This window comes from Dipodomys ordii, unplaced genomic scaffold, assembly GCF_000151885.1.
Source record: "Dipodomys ordii isolate 6190 unplaced genomic scaffold, Dord_2.0 Scaffold17, whole genome shotgun sequence".
Taxonomy (NCBI): Eukaryota; Metazoa; Chordata; class Mammalia; order Rodentia; family Heteromyidae; genus Dipodomys; species Dipodomys ordii.
In genome coordinates, this window is record NW_012267233.1 from 5,358,147 (window position 1) to 5,380,706 (window position 22,560).

The following is a 22,560-nucleotide window of genomic DNA, read 5'->3' on the forward strand; positions in this document are numbered from 1 at the left end:
AACAAACAAATAAGTAAAACAAAAAAGGAAAGTTTAAAGGTAGCATGTAAACAAACATATGACTGATAATTGGTTTACATTAAAAGGCTGGAGAAGCCCATAAAAGCAAAAGCCGATCATGCAGTGTGGGTCAGCTTTGCAGATAAGAGAAAGATACATAAACAAGAAAGGACTAGATGGAGGAAACTTTCTGTTGTTTACAAAACTATCAGTGTGGGGCTGGGAAAGTGGCTCAGTGGTAGAGTGCTTGCCTTGCATGCATGAGGCCCTGGGTTCAATTCCACAGCACCACCTAAGCAAAAAGAAAAAAAGCCGGAAGTGGCGCTGTGGCTCAAGTGGTAGAGTGCTAGCCTTGAGCTGAAGAGCTGAGGGACAGCGCCCAGGCCCAGAGTTCAGGCCCCATGACCGGACCAAAAAAACAAATACAAAAAACAAGAAAAACAATCAGTGTTATATAGTTCATTGGATTTTTGAATTGAGTTTATCTGTTAAACTTGACTGTACCAAAAATAATAAAATTCCTAGGCCAAGAGTAAGTAAAAGTAATATCTATCAAGTTTGCTTCTGTATACATTTCCTTTAGATTAATTGTTTTGGCTATATTTGAATATACCCCTATAGATTAAATTTGAAAGCAATTTTAAGCATAGATATAATAACAGATTTATAATTCTTGAGCTGCTGTGAAGTGTCTTTTAACATATGAATCATTAAATTTAAAAGTCAAATTCACTAAAATATCATGAGGGTATGTGGTTCCAAATCCTGGCACAATCACAGTTTAGATATTCTGCAGAAAAACATCTTAGTATTTGGTGATCTATGCACTTACTGTCTGGCATTTTTTTGTGGTTATTAAGATGTTGTAATTCTTTAAAAATTATTATTGTGAGGGTGATGTACAGAGGGGTTATGATCACATGTCAGATAAAGAATACATTTCTTTTTGGACAATGTCACCCTTCCCTCGCTCTCTCCCAGTCCCACACACAAGTTATACAGTTTATTTTCAACATAGTGTCTAGTGAGTACCACTGCTGCATTTGTTCACTCTTTATCCCACCATTTCTGTGCCCCCCTCCCCTTCCCAAAGACAGATAAATAAACCAAACAAAGGAAATGAAAACAGAAACAGCAACAAAGAATTCCACTTCCTGGAATTCATTTCAATAAATATTAATTGATATGATCAGAGGCGCATAGCTATTGCACCTATGTGATCCTCTCCTAAGAACATACTCCCTTGTTCTCACTGTGTGTGAATGACAAGAATCTCTGGCTTTTCTGTCATGACTATATCTTCCCTTTTCTATTAAATACTGAAGCATATGGCCAAAAAAGAACAGAGACATTTAATTCTTAATATGAAACTCCTTAGGCTTGGATAATGTCTGTATTTTTTACTGAGTCTAGAAAGATGGAAGTTTTAGCCAACATTGGAACAGCTTAGACTATTAAAATTATACATGTCTTGTTTTGTCTCTTATGTAAGGAAAGTAACTTCTGTGTGGCCTGGTTTTACTTGATGTGGTCCTGGCTAAGCTGGTTGGCTGTGGAGGGCTCTCATGTTGACCTAAGGGCAAATTTGGGAAATATTAATTATTATACCACAATATGAGAAGGGTTCATTACAAATGCCATGTATCATGAATATAAGCAGCATGCTTCTCTTACGAACTCAATACTTTTTAAAAATATATCATGATAATTTGGATTAATAATCTCTTAATGTGAGAGATGCACCCTTCTCCTGGGGCTCACCTTAGAATGAATCAATCTCTACCCAGAAGTTTTGTCCTTACTTTCTTAAGTGAAATCCTTTCTGTATATCTACATGAAGTAGGCATAATTTTATCCCCAGTTCAGCAGCTACCATGTCAAATAATACTTTATATTTCCTATACATCAAATTGTTTTGTCCCATGGTAAAAAGGAATGAAACTTCAGATTTGAATTTTTTTTTGGTGAGTAACAATTACAGAAATTCTAGGAATTTGAAGATTTCATTATCAACCTCTGACAGCCCACAGCATATTAACACAATTTCTATATCTCTCTCTCTTTGTCTTTGTAAGGTTCCATGTAATCGAATCCTTAGTTTGAAATTCGCCTGTAATCCTAATTATGCAGGAGGCTGAGATCTGACGATTGTAGTTCAAAGCCAGGCTGGGCAGGAAAGTCTGTGAGACTCTTATCTCCAACAAACTGCTCAGAGCAGAAGTGGTGCTGTGGCTCAAGTGGTGTGTGCTAGCCTTCAGCACAGAACATAAGGCTCAGGCCCTGAGTTCAAGCCCCAGGACCAGCAGAAAAAAGATGAAATGAAATAAAATGTAGCTTTGATCAAAATTAGATACACGCATAGTTTAGAGTCCAATAGGTCTCATAGATTTGTTATGAAAAAATGCCCTGTTCCAGTGCCTTCCTGCTCTCCCTCCCTATTTTCCACTCTGTTAGAACCTCTGACTTTATATTCTTCTTCCTCACCACATGCAAACTCATTTTTCTTTCCTGTCTTCTCAAGTAGGGTTACATGGTAACTTTGGTAGGATGAAATGTCACTGCTTATATATGTAAAACCAAGTAAACATGCATAGCTTAGCTCTGTGTGTGTGTGTGTGTGTGTGCGCGTGCGCGCGCGCGCACTCCTGGGTATTTTATTTTATTTTTTCTTTTATTGTTTTACATTTCTTGTCCTAAATAACCCGGTTTTGGGAACATGGGTTTTCCTCCCTATGTGTAATCTTAATTCAAACTCAAACTCTTTAGTATGCCTGAATCTCTAGAAGCAGTTTTTGTTGTTGTTGTTGTTGTTGGTGGTGGTGGTGGTGGTGGTCATGGGGCTTGAACTCAAGGCCTAGGCACTGTCTCTGAGCACAAAGGCTAGCATTCTACCACTTTGAGCCACGGCCGACTTCCAGTTTTCTAGTGGTTATTTGGAGATAAGAGTGTCATGGACTTTGCTGCCTGGGCTGGCTTCAAACCATGATCCTCACATCTCAGACTCCAGAGTAACTAGGATTACAGAAGTGAGCCAGCAGCATACTGCTCAGAGATGCTGCTGCTTCTGCTGCTGCCACTGCTACAGCTGCCACTGCCCTTCCTCCTCCTCCTCCTCTTCTTCCTCCTCCTCCTCTTTCTTCTTCCTCTTCTTCCCTTTCCCCTCCCTCTCCCCTCCCGCTCCCTTCCCCCTCCTCCTCCACCTGTCTTTCTCCTTCTCCTCCACCTCCTCTTTTCAGGTAAAGTCAAAACATTGCCATGGATGGCCTAGAGTAGAACAATGTGTAGGAAGCTAGTGGAGATATTGTTAGAATATGATTTAGTTTTGTCAGTGGTAGCAGAGGAGGCCTGAGGTGCTGCTTCTGGTTGTTGTTGCCGGTCTGAGGACCACACTCACATAGCAAGGCTTTAATCCAGCATTGAGGTTTATAGAGCCAATCCTGGTTTCAGCTTTCCCAGCAAACATGTTTTTTGGAAAGGCAAAGGAATAATGAAAGTAAATTATTGCCAGGATCTAGATATTATATGTATTTGAATGTTGAAATGGTGTGGATATTTCTTCCATTCCACTTTTTTCTGCATTCTTTCAATCTCTTTTTTTCCTTCTTAACTATTTTCATTGTAATTGGAATTGAGGACTTAAATGACACAAATATTTCTTGATTCTATTGTATTTAAACATACTCTCTTTAGCTTTATGTATAGTCTAATTACTGGCAAAATTGAGTAAAGGGATTTAAGGCTTATGGCATATTCTACTTGGAGGAAATTGTAATTAAGATCATTAAGGCCTTTGGGTCCCCTTGTGTATTTTAGGCAAATTAGGATTTTGTGTTTTTAAAGAGACAGTAACCCTTTCCTGCTCCATTATTAACTCTGCACAGGGAGCATGTGTGTTCTGTGCCTGTGGATTACTCTGCTCATGCTCTAATTTGTCCTTTCAGTTAAACTACAGATTTAAATAAAGGAGTTTTCCCACAATTTCATCTGTGATAACTTAAAGCACAAACAGAGAAATGGAGAAAAATGGTTCATGTACTTTGGTACCAAAGTTATTTTGCAAACTAAATTATTCTTTGAATAATTCCTTTAAATTTATATTGTTTGAATGTATTAGAGTTTGAACTCAGGGCCTTGAACTAGCTAGACAAGTGATTCTTTTTATTTTTTTATTAATTTTTTAATTGTGAAAATACTGGACAGAGGGGTTATAATTACATGAGCAAGGAAATGAGTACATTTCTTAAGAAGCATTGTTGCCTCCTCCTTTGTTTCCCTTTACCATCCTTGCCCTCCCATCCTCCCACCCCCCCACCTCTCTAACCCACCCCAAAGTTGTAAAGTTCGTTTTTAGAATAACGTTTGGTACATCTCATTGTTGCAATGGGTTCACCTGTATCCCTATTTAAATAATTTGTTTTTTTTCCCTTCCCCTCCACAAATTACACCAACATCAGATACAGTGAAAACAGGGGTTATACCATGGGGGAGGGACATACAAAGCAACAAAGAAATCATTTTTTTTTTTTTGTCGGTCGTGGGGCTTGAACTCTGGGCCTGGGCGCTGTTCCTCAGCTCTTCAGCTCAAGGCGAGCGCTCTACCACTTGAGCTACAGCGCCACTTCCGGTTTTCTGGTGGTTTACTGGAGATAGGAGTCTCACGGTCTCTCCTGCCGGGGCTGGCTTTGAACCGCAATCCTCAGATCTCAGCCTCCTGAGTAGCTAGGATTACAGGCGTGAGCCACCAGCGCGGGGCTAAATCATCTTATAAATATGTTAGAAATAATAGTAAGAAAGAAAAACCATTTGAATCCTTATCTTGGGGTTCATTTCGCCTAACATCAACTTGTCTGACCATTTCTGCTTATCTTAGACATATACTAGTTATTGCAAATAAGGGAAACCACGGGACCTATGATTTTTTGGGCCTGGCTTACTTCACTTAATATAATTTTTTCCAAGTCTTTCCATTTCCTAACAAATGGGGCAATGCCATTCTTTCTGATGGAGGCATAGAATTCCATTGTGTATATATACCACATTTTCTTGATCCATTCATCTTGAGACACACCTCCAGCCCTAAAATATTTTGACAGGATAGTTATATGCCTTTTATATCCAGAAGGAGTGTGATTTCTATTAAAATTAGTATGAATGCATTGCAAAGCGTTTATGAAGCACTAAATATGATTAAGAAAAAAATCCAATTCATTCTGTGGACTTGTAGTAACCACTGTTAACTTTTTAGAATCTGATTGCAAGATGCTATTATGTGCTGTGTGAAAGATACTATTAAAAAATATAATTTGCTGGGTGCCAGTGGCTCAAGCCTGTAATCTTAGCTATTCAGAAGGCTGAGATCTGAGGATCACAGTTTGAAGCCAGCCCAGGAAGAAAAGTCCATGAGACTCTTATGTCCAATTAACTACCAGAAAAACAAAAGCACAGCTGTGGCTCAAAGTTGTAGAGCACTAATCTTGGATGAAAAAGCTCAGGGACAGAGCCTAGGCTCTGAGTTCAAACCCCGTGACATACAAAAATAAATGTGTGTGTGTGTGTGTATGAATATATATATATATATATATAGTTGATTGTGAGGCTTGAACTCTGGGCCTGGACACTGTCCCTCAGCTCTTCAGCTCAAGGCTAGCACTCTAGCATTTGACCCACAGTGCCACTACCTGTTTTCTGGTGGTTAATTGGAGAAAAGAGTCTCACGGACTTTCCTGCCTGGGCTGGCTTTGAACTGCAATCCTTAGATCTCAGCCTCCTGTGTAGCTAGGATTACAGTTGTGAGCCACTGGTGCCTGACTAAATCAATTATTTTGATTATCAATGGTTTGGTGTTATACAGAGCCATTTCATAAGTCAGTTAAAAAGTACATTTTTTTCTTTTTTCTTTTTTTGCTAATCCTGGGGCTTGAACTCAGGGCCTGGGCACTGTCCCTGAACTTCTTTTGCTCAAAGCTAGAGCTCTACCACTTGAGCCACAGTGCCACTTCCAGCCTTTTCTGTGTATGTGGTACTGAGGAATTGTACCCAGGGCTTCATGCATGCTAGCCAAGCACTCTATGACTAAGCCACATTCCCAGCCACACATTTCTGTTTTTGAACAAATGTCACTCATTCCTTAACTTTCCCCCAGTTACCCCCCTCCCATGAAAGGTAATTTTTTTCTGAAAGCCCTATGAATATTTTTAAAAATTTTTTATTTTATTGTAAAAATGCCGTACAGAGGGGTTACAGTTACATGAGTAAGACAATGAGTAAGACAATGTTCCCCCTTCCCTTGTTCTCACACTCTTCCTCCCTCCCCCACCTCCCTCACTCCTCCCTCCCATCCAAAGTTGAAAGTTCATTTCCAATATACTGACTTGGGTGTATCCTTGTTGCAATGGGTCCCGTCCTTGTTTCAGCATTTTGTTATTCCCCTTCCCCTCCCCGAATTAGACAAATGTATAAACAAGATGCAGGGTACCAAAATCAAGTACAGTGACAACAGAGGGAAGAACATACAAAGGAAACAAAAAAATCACATAGTATATTAAAAACAATAACACCAAAGGAAAACCTCTTGTGTCCATATCTTGGGGTTCATTTCACTTAGCATCATCTTAAACGGCCATATGTACATAGCTTTTGAACTTTTCTGCTTATCCAATAAATTATCCTAGACATATACTAATTATTACAAATAAGGGAAACCATGGGACCTACATTTCTTTGGTACTGCTTACTTCACTTAATATGATTTTTTCCAAGTCTTTCCATTTCCTAACAAATGGGGCAATGTCATTCTTTCTGTGAAGGCATAGAATTCCATTGTGTATCTGTACCGCTTTTCATGAAAGGTAATTTTTAAGACACCTGCTTAGTGTACAACCAAGTCATTTTGTTTTCCAAACTTGCATTTAGTTTCTATCTCGAGGTCCTTATTCTTCTTGATAAAAAGTTAATTCTGATTAATGCATATACTCTAAGTGTTTTCTCATTTTCATTCTAGAATGAGCTCTGTCCTTCTCTTCTCGCCTCTACTCCTGACCTTCTCACCAAGGATTGCAGCAGGATTGTGGGGGGGGGGGGGAGAGGGAAGGCTGGGGAGGTCCTGCACCATGATTTTGCAATTCCCATGGATGGCCATGGGCTCTCATCACAGGTCTTTGTCCTGCTACGTCAGATGTTTGTGAGGGCTCTAGTCATCTGTCAGCATCTCTTCCTTTATGTTCTGTGTGGCCATCGCCACCCAGCGCACTCTATTTTTTGGGCAGCCCTCTATGTTGCTTCAGGCTTGAGTTGCCCATGTAAATGTCTAGGATGGAGGAGCACAACTGGATGCTCCTGCATCTTAGGTTTCAATTCTTTTCTGGTCCCAGGTTGTTCAGTGTATATAGCAGGATGTAAATGATCTTTAGTGCTATCATTCTCCTAAGGGGAAGGTATGCGCGCCTTTATAGAGACCTATGCAACCTAAGCTTAGCGTTCTCTTCCTCCCTCCTCCAATTCATTATGTTTTTATTCCACCCAGGCTCTTATAGATTAATAGCTTTCCATGCTTATCTATGATCAAGTTTTTTCTTCTTCTCTGAATTGTGTGTTTCTGGATTTTGATACTTGGAATTAAATATTTTAATCATACAATAAAGTTAAGTGAAAGAAGGGATTTTTGTTTCATTCAAGAGTTTAAATATCTTGTTCGGAAACTCAAAATTTGAACACTTTGTTTGGGAAGTCTTTTTTGGGGGGCAGGGAATTCGACTTGTATATTAGGGGGAAGAAAAGATTAAGGGTTAAAATGAATTAAAAATCCCCTCAGTTAATACTACAAAATATTATCCAATTATACATGATGTGTGTAATTTTAAAAATAAAGTAGGTAATACTGCCTGATTTTATAGCCTGATATTTCCATTTTATATCGAAAAAACCTTCTATGTGTATTAGCACAGCTTTGTATATATTGGGTCTTTGTAGCCAATATTTAATAACTTCATTAGACATCAAATGCTTTGATGTGTAGGTAGTTTACTACCTTTTGGTTACTAAGAATGCTGTGATGTATGTGACACATATTTGTACATTTGTCCAATTAATTATTTAGAGATATTCCTAGAAGTGACATCACTGAGTCAAAGGAAACATTTAATACTGTCAAATTATATTTTAGATGTTTATCAGTTTACATTACCAGGAGCAATCTCGGAGTTATCAACTTTTAAGTGGATTCTCTTTTCCCACACAGGTTACTACGTTGCCCAGGCTGGCTTCCAATTTGTGGTTCTCCTGCCTCAGCCTCTAAAGCCAATATTTAAAAACAATCATTAGTATTTTAAACCTTAATATAGGCTGATGGTAACTCCAGTACTAACAAAATATATATTTTTAAAAGAAATTATTTAAAGAATAATTTAGCCCTCTCAACATCACCTTTATAATAATAACAAGAAAAAGGAAAACAAAAAAAGATAAAAAGAATAATTCAGAGTTTAAAATAATTTTGGCCCTAAAGTACACAGACCACTTCTCTACAGTTCTTATTTTAATTTGCATTCTTTCACTAGTGAAGATGAGTATGTTTTCATACCTTTTGATGTCTTTGATTGATGCCGGCATTTTCCAAGAGCTGACTTATAACTTTTTATTTTCTAGCAGTATATTTGTTTATATTGGTTTGCAAATATTCTTTATACAAAAACTCATCTTTGACTGGGCTCAAGCCTATAATCCTAACTATTCACATTCCCAGATCTGAGGAACCCTGCTGGAAGCTAGCCCAGGTAGGAAATCCATGAGAATGGATTAATTAACCACTAATTAACCACTAGAAAACTGGAAGTGGGGCTCTGGCCAGTTGATAAGAGTGCTAGCTTTAAGCATAAAAGCTCAAGGATAGCACCCTGGCTCTGAGTTCAAGCTCCAAGACCTGAGTTTAAACCCCAGGATCCATACAAAAAGAAAAACTCACTTCTGTTGTATGTTGCAATAAATCATTTCCAGCTTGTTACTTAGCTAATTGTATATGTTGCCACAAAGAAATTTGTTGTGTTAGTTAAATTTACTTTAAAAATGGACATATAGTTTATTGCTACATATGTAGATTCATAAATCCTCCATGTAAAGCAAGTTTTTGTTGATTTCAAGACTTGGAAATATAAATTCTAAAATTTATGTAGTTAAATTTACTTTTCTTTTGTACTTTGTTATACAGCCTTTCAAGGAAATTCCTTCCAGTTGCTCTATGAACATAGAATAACTTTAAGTCTTGTAGAGAATATATTTGTATGACACAGTTATGAAACTAGGGTACCTTTTGCATGTGTTTATAATTGTGTTCTATGCCAACTCAATTTTGGCTTTCATTAACATTAGTTATATAATACCATCTCTCTTTTCTATGCCAACTCGACTAAGCTACCATTTGAAAACCATCATGTGATGATTAACAGTTCATGGTGAGAAAGTTCACAGTGGTTTCTAGGATGACTCAAGCCTCCCAGTGATTACTCAGTTGGATGAAAGGTTGTCCATGACATCACAAACTCTGTTCTAGTCTCTTTGGTGGAGGGTGATTCTCAGAGGCTAGGCAGGCAATGCAGTCATCAGTTCTGTACGTGAGGACAGTCATAGCTACATAGCAGACACTCTGCATTAAGTGGGAAGACTTCAGTATGGGGTAGCTGCTACTTAGCTCTGGGTATGCCTATTAAGTAGGAATATGATATGTCTTTTGGTTGTTTCAGAAAGCGCAAGAAATCTATATTTTATGTTAAAAATATTTCTAGAGGGAAACATGTTACAGGTAAAAGAAAACCAGAACTGTATAGTGCAGATCCATATGGAGTACTTTTATGCAGTTTTCCAGAAAGCATTTAATTCCCTCTTTGGTCATTCTCTGCAGAGGTGTGCGTACATGCATACTTAATGACTTTCTCTTAGATTGGTTTCTTCTCAAGCTCTTTACTATTTGTCTCATTTACTTTTTCTTTCTCCACCCTCCCACCCCTGGTTGAGTATGCTTTTTTTCTGGTATAACACAATGTTCTCATAGTTTTGTGGGAGAATACAGTCATAATGTTCAATGTACATATATAAAAATGGAACCAGGTAACTTGAGAAGATGAGTTGGGCTGGGATAGAAGCTGGGGGTGGGCAGGGGATGCTGGGAGGGATGATATGGATCTAAGTGCATTATATTCAAAAATTGACATGGTATATTGAAACCCATTATATAGCTACTTAATTATCCACAACAACAATAATATCAAGAATTAAAAAGATGTCTCAAAGCAAAGAAAATCCATGGAGACATCATGCCAACAAATTTTCCTTGTATCTTCCAACTTCATGTGTTTTTAATAGTTATCTGAAAAGTATGAAAGATAAATGGTCAATAAAACATGTCCAAAGACTTACTGAATATACTGAACTTCTGATTTTACATGTTTCAATTTTGTGAATGCATCTATTTGTAATTTTTTTTTTCTGTCAGCTTTGGGGCTTGAACTCAGGGCCTGGGTGCTGTCCCTGAGCTTTTGCTTACGGCTAGCACGGTACCACTTTAAGCCACAGCACCATTTCTGGCTTTTAACTGGAGATAAGAATCTTATGGGGACTTTTCTGCCCCAGAAAATGTGTGGGCCTTTTGCTGTATAATCAAACCAAAGGAATTTGTAACTCAGTCTCTTCTCCCAGCTTTCCCCTAGTCCTTTTCTTCTTTTTGGTATATGAATAGTTTTATCTTGGAGTGTTTTTGTGAGAAACATCTTAAGTGCATTGGTTTATAGAACTTAAACAGCTCTAAGTGTTTTCAGGAAAGAATTGGCATAGTACCTTTAGTTGAATAATCATTAAAAGAAACTTTATTTTCTCGTAACCAAAACTGGCTTTGAACCGTGATTCTCAGATCCTGAGTAGCTAGGATTATAGGAGTGAGCCACTGGCATCCCGCTACATGTACATTTGTGTGTAGGTTTTACTCTACCTAGGAATCTTGGACCCAATGACAAACTTATTTGCTTTTCAAGATCTGATTTGTATCACTTCCTACATCTTATTTCTTCCAGATAAAGTAGACTTCTTTTGACACCGTCATTTCATAGTATTTGCATACTTAGACACTACAAAACCAAAACAATTTGAGAGGCTGCCACTGAACAAGTTTAGCATGACTTAAGTATTAAATAAGGACAGTTTATTAGTCATTGAATAACATCCACAAGTGGGAAAAACATCCTCTCCTAGGAAAACCAAGCTGTTAATTACAAGAGGAAGAGGGAAAGTGCTTTTCAACACTAGAATGCCTAATAGTAAATAAAGAAGGAAAGGTCAGAGGTCAATTATGACAACTATCGTAATATTCCACCAGTGCATGGAAACTTGACAAAGAATAGAATATTTCTTGTAGCTCTTCATAAAGTTCTTATTAATTGCAAATAACATCACCAGTAATGCAAACAATTCATCATGTGTTGTAGGAGGACAGAGAAGGATCTAACGTCGCTTTGTACATTATTCCTCCCAGGCATAATCCTCTCGGAGGGAGCATTTGATAAACTCAAATAAATGTATTGCAAATAAGTAAGCCTTAAAGGTGCAAAAGCTCATGAATCAACTGTTTAACATAAGTGATTTAAGGAGAGATGAAAGCACAATGTATTTTGTAATCTGAATGAAATTCTAATCTAGGAAAAATATATAAAAGATTGTAAAAGACCTTATTAGAACAATTGGGTAGGGGCAGTAGACTAGGAAATAGTGTATCAAACATGTTTGATGCAAGTCAGTGCCTTTGTTTTTGGAAGAACACATCAAAAATCTTAGAGACAAAAAGAATTTAGAGACAAATGCATCTAGTGTCTGCATATTATGCGTAAATGGCTCAGAACTGATGTATGTAAATATCCTGTTATATAAACATACCTCAAATACACGTTTGCATGTGTGTGCATCTATTTTTTCTATTATATATATCTGCTCACGTACACTGCTACTTCTTGAGAATACTGTCAACTGAATACTATCAATGGTTTTCCATGAATGTATATGTAGGTTATTTTTGGCATGCAGGGACTGGCGGGAGTAGAGAAGAATCCTGGTCACCAAGCAGTGGCAAATTCCTCCCTAAATCTGTTCAGCCCCACACTTCCCACTTCAGCACATCTTTAAAGTTTAGTTTAGTTTTGATCATTTCAGTGTTGTTCTGAGGCTTTCTAATTACGTAAGTATGCTTTCTATGCTACTTCAAAGGCTCTTTAGCCAGAGTAGGATCTGTCTTCAAAGACAGTGAGGAGAGTAACCCATTTGCAGGAAATTGCATGGTTTGAGGGATGATTTTTTTGTTTGCTTTGAACTTGTCAAGTAGAGATCCCTATTTAAAAAGTGTGGGCCTTTTGCTGTATATTCAAACCGAAGAAATTTGTAACTCAGTCTCCTCTCCCGGCTTTCCCCTAGTCCTTATCTTCTTTTTGGTATATGAATAGTTTTATCTTGGGAGTGTTTTTGTGAGAAACATCTTAAGTGTGTTGGTTTATAGAACTTAAACAGCTCTAAGTTTTTTTCAGGAAAGAATTGGCATAGTACCTTTAGTTGAATAATCATTAAAAGAAACCTTATTTTCTCTTAACGAAAACTAGAAAAAAAAGGGAAACCTACTTTGGAAAAAAGTCATAAAATTGAAATCATGATTGGATGCATTTTCTCTAGGTGTTACCTATACATTGTTTAGCGGGGAGATATAAAGCACAACTTTTAAAGTCAAAGGTGAGGGCTAGGATTCAAGCCATATGACCTTGGAAAGGTTTTGTTATTAAACTTTGATTTTTCATTCATCCTTAGATGAGGCTATGAGTAATAGTCATTACTCTCAATGAGAATGGAAACCTGTGTTCTCTTCCGTCATAGATATGTTCTATTCTCACTTTCCTCTTGTGCATTTGTTCCTTGTTCTGAATAGACAGAATCTCCTTAGAATAGTTTCATCAACCTTGAAATCTCCTTAAGTTAGTAATTGCTGGGATATTAGCAAATCAACAAATCAAAGCACGTCACAGTGAACTGTTTATAAATGTTAAATGCAGACCATGGGCTTAATAAAATCAAGAACAAAATCTCCTATAAGTCTGAACATGTAGTAATAAATCAGTCTGATGTTATTGTATCTTATTTTTGCCAACAGCGACCTTCCTTGAAGACAATATAACTTTCACTTTTTTGTATCCAAGTGTGTTCTTGTAACTATTGCATAATAATGCTTGTCAGCCTTAAGTGTTTGTTAGTGTGTTTTTCATTAAAGCGAGTTAAAAATTTCATTACCTTCCTTCAACAAACTTTTCTTTAGAACAATGAAGCCTCACAAGTGTGTTCACTGTTAATTCTGAATCACAGTGGTAAGCCCATGGAAGTTTCCACATCGACAACAAATAATCTAGTTAGTTATGACACTGATTCTTCCTGTGGCCTGTGTTTATGACACCAAATAAGCTGTCCAGTTTGTTTTCCAGTTGCGGTTTTAAAAATTAGCTGGTGTCATTGGCCCATGCTGGCAATCCTAGCTATTCTGGAGGTTGAGACCTGAGGGTCATAGTTCAAAGCTAGCCTGGGCAGGCAAGTTTGTCAAACTCTTATTTCTAACTACCCAAAAGCCTGAAGTGGAGCTGTGGCTTGAGTGGTAGAGCATGAGCCTTGAGTGAAAAAGCTAAGGGACAACATTCAGGCTCTGAGTTCAAGCCCTAGTACTTGCATAGATACCCACCCACCCACAAAGACACAGGCATAGACACAGACGTAGACAGAGAGACTCCAATACACACATGACAGTTTGCACAAGGAGTTAGCAAGAAGTTTGTGTTCTAGGAAACAGGTGACATATGAGATAGTTGTATGATTTATATATGATGAGAAAATACATGCCTTGTTCCCTTTTTTTTGTGTCCATGAGTACCTCAAAATTGCTCAGTTTCTTTGCTCAGCCTCTGCTCTACTACTTGAGCCATGCTTGCAGACCAGCTCTTTGTTGGTTATTTTGGAGATAGAGTTCAATGGACTTTGCTGCCTGGGCTGACTTTGACCCAAGATTCTCTAGATCTCAGCTTCCTGAGTAGCTAGTATTACAGGAAAAAACTACTGGGCACATAGCACTTTCCTCTCTTTTACAATAATAATAATAATAATAATAATAAGAGGGCAAATTTTATTCCCTGCAGGCAATGGTATAAGTCAGACACCGCAGTGCACATGTTATGGTACTTAGGAAGTACGCAAAATTGTTTTGAAATAGTGTTACTATAAGAAGCATATATATACTTTATGGAATAAAAATCTGGATCTGTTTGTGAGCAGTTTGTTTTTCCTATTTAAATAATTGGATTATCTCCTTATGTAAACATGGAACCACTTGAGAGGTGGTTTTAATCTTCAAAAACATATATATTTAGATATCCTGTTACAGTTACCATTAGCATCAACAGTCTGTCAGCATTTCTACCCATCATTTAAGTATGTTGGGAAAGCTTAAGCCAAGTTAAAGCATGAGTAATCTGTTCTACACAGCAGTTTCTAGCCATGGTTTATGGGGATCACACACATTCTAATTTGCAGCTTTCTATTCTTCTGGTATTGGAACCACTTCCTGAAGTAAGGCCATTAATTTCATGGATTCGGCAGTGGGCTTACTTATAGAACATAGGATTTGTGTGTGTGTGTGTGAGATAAATATCTCTGGAAAAATAAACAATACTAGACCATCCTATTTTTCTTTCTAACTTTATCAATAAAGTGATTGGAATAATGATGCTGGCAGCATGTTTTGTTTGCTTTTTTATTTTATTTTATTTTCTAATATTGAGGTTTGAACTCAGTTCCTATGCTAGAAGGCTATTCTATCCCTTGACCAAACTGCCAGGCCCGCTTTTTTTTTTTTTTTTTTTGGTCCTGGGCTTGAATTCAGGGCCCTTAGCTCTTCAGCTCAAGGCTAATGCTCTACCTCTTGAGTGCCACTTCTGCTTTTCTGAGTGGTTTATTGGAATCTCATGGACTTTCCTGCCTAGGCTGGCTTTGAACTGCAATCCTCAGATCTCAGTCTCCTGAGTAGCTAGGACCCACTAGTGACAGGCTCCACTGTTTTTTTTAAATGTGATAATACCAGGTTTTGAACTTAGGACTTCATACTCTCAATTGGCACCTAGGAGGTGCTTTACCACTTGAGCCATACTTCTACTCTGGCATTTTGTTGGTTAAATGAAAATTTAGTCTCAGATTTTCTGCTGGTTTTGAGCTATGCTCTTCTAGGTCTTAGCCTCCTGAGTATTTAATAGTTTAGTTTCTTGATGAATGTGTTTTGATCTTTATATATTTTCTTCATTACCTGTTGGACTTAACATCCAGTTCCAAGAAATGATGTAAGGTTTTATGTCAGAGAGTTTGTAAATGGGGAAAGAAGAATAAGACTTATTAAGGCTTTGCTCCCCAAAATGGCTGTTAATTACCAGAAATACTTTGTCATTTGGAGAATGATTTATGTTGAATTGAGGGCTCATGATTTTAATTTTATATCAGGATGTATACTCTTGTGTATTTTTTATTGGTCGTGGGGCTTGAACTCTGGTCCTGGGCACTATCACTCAGCTCTTCAGTTCAAGGCTAGCCTGAATGACTCTTAGTTGGTCAATGTACAAAACTTGTCTGTCCAGGTGTTAATTTTAGATCTGTGAGCTTGCTCTGAGAAGCTGAGCTATGAGGACCAAGGCATGTTGGGTTCAGATAAAATGCTCCAAGTGCTTTGTGCTGCTAGTGATTCAGCAGCCTCATTGGCATTTGTATGTATCACATTCCCATGTGTGCAACCCATGTTGGATTCAGTTGTGGGTGAGCTAGGTAGAAGTGACACTACTTTGTGTTGAGGTGAAAGATCACTAGCCAAAATTATTTTTGCTCTGACAATTGCATATGTGACATGTCCTTTGACATAACCTTTCAATCTCCTCTAGTATGGCAGATTTTCTTGAGGGTCAATGCTGTGTGTCACTTGTTTGAGTAGAAAGAGATGGGTTTATTGAGCTCTAGACAGGTTTCTTGTGCTTACAAAGCCACGAGCAAATTTACTATAGCATATCCTGATTTATTGTCTTTGTTCCTGAACTTGCAGTTATTGAGTGCTCTGAGCTTTACTATTAGTTAAGCCATATGCAAGCATTGGTGACACAATTCTTATCGAGAATTTTTGCTTCCCCTGGGCTGAATGAAAACATCTTGTGAAGTGGACCACACTAGAGCTTACTTAATCATGGTACAAGGGTATTTTTGAGATGCTAATCTATGTATGAGGTTTATGTCAAATAGCACTGGAAAGTCATTAGAAGCTTAAAATTGTAATATTCTGTAGTTTTGAGAGATAGTAGTACTTCATGTGTTTAAACAGATTTGTACTTCTTTCTCTCTTCATATTTAACATCGATTTTTGCTTAACTTTGAATTTTTGGGCAGTGAAAAGGATCTGATTTATAACTTTCAGCTCTGAAATAATTAAGAATATTCACTTCTAAGGAAGGGAAGAGGAAAGGGAGCAGTAGGAGGGGAGATGAGAGGGAAGTTGGGAGTGGTTATATTCAAAGAACTTTATATATACCTATGAAAATATCGTGACCTATTGCTTGGTATAATTTATATGTGCCAATAAGAGTAAAAGAAATAATTATTTCTAGAATTGCTCCTGATGTTTTGAGGGGCATATACATTTTTAGTAATAATATTTTCCCAAGAACTACTTCTACTGTTAAGAATTTATCCAGTTTGTTATTCCAGACATAATTCAGACAGATAAAATGGAATCATTTATCAAATAATAACATTTCTTTTTTTTGGGGGGGGTCTGGTCATGGGGCCTGAACTCTGGGCCTGGGCACTTTCCCTTAGCTCTTCAGCTCAAGGCTAGTGCGCTACCACGTGAGCCATAGCACCACTCCTGGCTTTTTTTTTTCTGCTTATGTGGTGTTGAGGAATTGAACCCAGGGCCTCATGCATGCAAGGCAAGCGCTCTACCACTGAGCCACCTTCCAAGCCCAAATAATAACATTTCTAAGTAACAATTAGTATGAATTTCTGAAAGCTACTACTTATTTGGTAAGTTAAATCTTTGTAAATGTTACATATAAAAATTTTGTTTGATTACTTTGTTAATGAATTTATGAAAAATAAAATGATATTGAGAATTTATAGTCTAATTCTAGAAGTTCTAAGACTGGGGAATTTGGGGCATATTTCACCTTGATGATGATCCTCAGATTTTTTTTCTAAGTGTTAATAAAGCCCCTTTAAAACTTTAATGGACACTTAGAAATTTATCTCTGTTATATTGACATTTAAAAATTTGAAATTTATTTTCCCATCTAGTTTTTGGTGATTACAATGATGAACATCTAGTGTTAAAATTTATCTTCACATGAATAATTAAATTACATATCATATAATGATATTCTGTGTAAATATTTATAGTTGCATGTAAAAAGTATTTTAAGCGAGGTATTTCAATTTTGGTTCAATCTTGTGTGGTTCACTAATTCATGACATTGACTAATGGAGTTTTTACATGTTTATGAGATTTTTTAAAAAAATATGAGTGTTGTGCTAAGCTATAGGAGGAGGATATGGGCCTAACGTAATTTGTGTGGAATCCCAGACCAAGGTCCCTGTTGTCAGTGCCATGTATTAACTATTTATTTTGATAAGTCTTGAACTTTGGGTTAGGCACTTTTTTTTTGTTGGTTATGGGCTTGAATTCTGGCCCTGGGCACTGTTCTTCAGCTCTTCAGCTCAAGACGAGCACTCTGCCCCTTGAGCCACAGCATCACTTCTGGTTTTCTGGTAGTTAATTGGAGATAAGAGTCTCATGAACTTTCCTGCCCAGGCTGGCTTTGAACCATGATCCTCAGATCTTAGCCTTCTGAGTAAGTAGGATTACAGGCATGAACCACTGGCACCCAGCCTAAAGTAGCACTTTTAAAAGTTAATCTATGAAGTTAATTCTAATGATTTACTTTAAATGTCTGTTGCATCCATAACATTATTTAGCCAGCAAATATGGAGTGATGTTAAGGTGCCAACAGTCCATTGTTCAATCCTGTTATTTTCAGAATCCGAAATCTGTGCCTTTGTCAGGAATGGATGCTTTCACCTAGGAGGAATTCAGATTACTTCTTGCTTGGCGAGGGCTAACTCTAGAAATAAGGCATCACTTTTAGAAAGTGTCAGGAGTGTATTGGAAACAGATGGGCATTCGACAACCATATAAAATGCTCTGTGTGAGATAAAATGTGAATAACTAGGTTGATTTGAAAAGTGATTAACTTAAAACATCAAAATTAACAAACGGGGCCAAATTTGGTTTGCAATTTAAGTACAACAGAAATAATTAGAATTTAGCAATGAGTTTGAAGTATACCATTTCCCTCTTTTAATATAATTGTTGCTCATAGTTGTCTGTGTCTCATACTTTTTCTTGTTTTCTAAATGTGTGAATTTCTTTTATTATCAAAAGTGTGTGTGTGTGTGTGTGTGTGTGTGTGTGTGTGTTTTACTAGAATAGCTATCATCCTTTTCAGGATATTTAAAGTTTTAGACGACTGATTTCATCTTTAGAATGTTGGGTGGGTCTAGATTGAGAAATGTGTTTTGGTTGGAAGAATGAGGCTCTGGATCTCAGCAGGCTTCCGGGTTGGGAAAGTTGGAGCTCACAGAGAGAGCAAATAAACATGGTCATCAAAGCTGGGAATTAAAATCTGTTTATTCACCTGCATGCTTGAATGAAATCTCATAGCAAAAGGCAGAGCCATTCAACTTATTAAGATCTTGATTTTTTTTAAGTCTTGTTTAAAAGTCTACTTTGCCTGTGCTTAGACACAGAGATTGGTGAGGTTATCATATAACAGATGGAAAAGTCTTTTTTAATTACCAGTAAGCTACTGATGGATGTACAGACTGGGAAACAATAAGGGTAGTTGCAGGGCAATTAAACTGAAAGTTTATTTGTGGTATAGAGTAAGAGGCAAAAAAATCACTTATGCTCTTGTCTTCAGTCTTAAAGTGTTATAAATGACTGACGAAGACTGGAGGATGCAAAGAGGGCGCACTTAGTCTGGGTGTGGCTCACATCACTTTTGCTTTAAGAGAATTCCTCTTGTGTAGGGTTATAAAGATATTTAAGATATGGACTCTGGTAAGTGTTCCCTAAGTCATTTTCATTGTTTAAGTCTATCCAGGTTCAAGTAAATAGAGCTATTTCTTTTAATGGTTTTAAGAATACCTTTTAAAAAATAAATGTAGGGCACAATCTGTTGACTTTGAAATCCTTGTGGTCAAGATGAAAGTTGGCTTCTGATACATAAAAACAAAACAACAGCAAAGGCCTTTAATTTGTGTTGATTCCCTTGGTTCTGTAATTCCCTTTCCTCTTTATTTCTTCCTATGGAGTGTGATTTATGGTGATAAAGAGCTCTTGGCTTAACCTTTGAACTAAAAGTATAGCTTCAACTTCAGTCTGTGATGACTGGGAGACAGAGAATCTTCTGTTCCAAACTACTCTGTATATGTGAACTTTTCAAATGCTCTTCTCATTTCAAAGCTAGGTTTGAGATTTTTGATAACTTTGATATAGCCTTTTTCCAAATCTGTAATTACATTCAAGAGTAGAAGGTAGGCAGAAAACTCTTCATACTTATTGGAGAGGACTCTGAAGTGTGGCTATTGCTTCAGCTCCAGAGAGCAACCCTGCTCCCACCATGTCTCCTGGCGGCTCATATTTAAACGATGTATCTTTCCCAAAGAGTCATGGCTTTCTTCTCCAAACACTATACTATGTGGTTTTTGTATTGTAGATGATGTTCCTAGATGACTCTGAAAATCAGAATTGGGTTTTCCATGGCCACCTTGTTTATGTCATCAGGGACTTTTACTAGTCTGCTTCCACTCTTCCCCAGTTTTCCTCACTCTAGCCCCTTCCATTTCTTCCCTGTCATACATGGAGAAGTTGAGCTATATCTCAATGTTTTTAAACTCAGGCAAGCCTTGCTCAGGGTATCAAGCACAATATCAAGATGAACTCTTTCCAGAAGGCAGCTGGAGGGGCAGGGGACTAGAAAGCTCCCTGTAAACTGCTTTACGAATCATCATCTTTTGGTCAGATTGAAGTGTAACAGAAATACTGTAGGGAGTATAAGAGCAGGAAGAGTGACTCAGCAATAGAAATCAAAGTGAAGAATACTGTTATTCTTTTGTGTGTGTGTGTGTATGCGCCCATAATGGATCCTGAATTCAGGGTTTGGGTGCTGTCTAGCTTTTTTGCTCAAGGCTAGCACTCTACCTCTGGAGCCATAGCTTCAGTTCCAGCTTATATCAGTGGCTAATTGGAGTTAAAAGTCTTAGGAACTTTCCTGCCTGTAATGACTTTAAACCATGATTCTCAGATCTCAGCCTTCTGAGTAGCTAGGATTGTAGGCATGAAGATCCCTATAAGAAAGTATCTTTGATGGGTAGGGTAAATAGAGACTGCAGGTGGAGCCAACAATTCCAAGTAACATGGATCTTGATCTTTCTTATGAAAATATATTTATAACTCAACCTAAACTGAATAAATTATAACAATATCCAAGAGAATCGCATCTATAAAAATTCACATATGATTTATGTAATGACATACTATATGTAAATTTTACAAATTATTTATTATATATGTATTGAATTTAAATGAATGTATGTCTATATTTTGATTCTTTTTATACCTAAGTTAAATTACCAGAGTGAGTTTTGTCTTTTTCACCCAGAGACATCTGTGTCTTCTCTTCCTGCTCATATCTTATACATTTATCACATCTCTTTGCAGCAATACTGGTCTAAGAATTGTAGACCTTATGCTATTTCTGTAGGCAATGGCTTAAAGTTACTTTCAGTGAATGTTTAATTTCTGTATTGTTCTACCTTAATAAAGTGAAACTTAGAATGCTTTAACTTTGGCTTCTCCTTCAAGTTTTCCATGTTATTATTTTCACTAACTCCAAATTAATACTTATTTTTTAAAACCCATATTTAAATTGCTCTTCAAGCATATTTTTCAATTGGTATAATCTCTACTGCTTTTTGAATTTTACCTTTATATAGATTTCATTTTGCTTTCCCTAATAAACAGTTTATTAGGGTGTTTTACTTTTGTGAAGTGTGTGTATGTGTATATGTATGTGTATGTGTGTTTGTGTATGTAAATAAATTTCTTCCCCTGATTTTTGGGTGGAAATATGTTTATTTGACCTTATTCCTAAACTTATGGAATTATAGTTTGGCAATTTTTTATATTATGTGGGGTATAGTATCCCATTATGTAATATTTATTGTTTCTACTAGAAATTTGGCATCAAATTTTTATTCTTCTATAAATAGTGTTACTCTTCTTTAATTTAAATTTAATCTTTAAGCTGTGTTTAGATACAGACTTACTTTACTAGCCTGGCTGGATCCATTTTTCATCTAAGAACTTGTCTTTATTTAGTTCTGGAAACTAATCAGCAGGATCTCTTTGAATAGTATGTGTTACTCATTCTCTTGTAAAAATAAGTGTACATTGGCACTTGTTCATATTTTTATTGCCTGTTTCTTACCATTTTATATTTTTTTCCTGTAAGTCCTTACATCTCTTTGCTAGTTACTAACTTCCAGTCTATCATTCAACTTATTCACAGAAGGTTTTGGAGTTTTGTTTTTTTTTTGAAGAATTTTTATTTTATTCTAACTTTCACATCACTGCTGTTAGTCCCATGTTTGGGGATATTTTCTTCTGGTTTGTTATGAATTTTGCTTTTTGCTGAGATAGATGACTTCCTCATGGAAATTTTCTTGTTTATATAATCTGTTTATTGGATGTTGATATATATTTTTCATGGATGTTTCATGGAAGTTTATGGATTAAAGACAATTTTTTATAGCTTTATATATCTGTTTTTTGTTCCCCTTGGGTGTTTTCCTGGACCTGAATAATTTTTTTCTGTTAACTTCTTGACTTACAAATCCCATTTTAGAGTAACAATTTGAATGTAGATCTCACATCTGGATGTCTTGTGTGCTTGGGTTTCTATGTCTTATAGGTTATGTTCTCCTTCTCCCTCTCCCTCTCCTTCCCCCACTCTCCCTCTCCCCTCTCCTGTTCCTCTTCTTTTCTTCTCTTTCCTCTTCCTCCCTTCTCCTTTCTTCCCCTTCCATTCTCCTCCCCCTTCCCTTCCTTCCTCTCTCTTTCTTTTCCCTGCTTCCTTCCTCCTTCCCCCTCTTCTTCCCTTCTCATTTTCCTCCTCTCTTCTTCTTCCCTTTCCTTCCCCCACTCCCCTCCTATCCTCCCTATCTCATCTTTATATTCATTCTCATCCTTATTTCCTCAGTTGAGCATTGGATTTCTTTTGTCTGGGAAGTTGGAGTAAGGAATTCTAGTACTTTTTGGACAAACTACTCTCTCAACTCGTATCCATGTAAAGTGGGCTAAATGTCAGCTCCTTGTGTGTGTGCATATTTCTGGGTCTGGATTAAGGACCCTGCAAT

General features: G+C 37.1%; 1 protein-coding gene across 1 annotated transcript in view; it reads left to right on the forward strand.

The window, feature by feature from the left end:
• Positions 1-22,560, forward strand: part of Rspo2 (R-spondin 2) — a 133,162-nt gene that overhangs the window by 46,701 nt on the left and 63,901 nt on the right. The window lies entirely within an intron of this gene.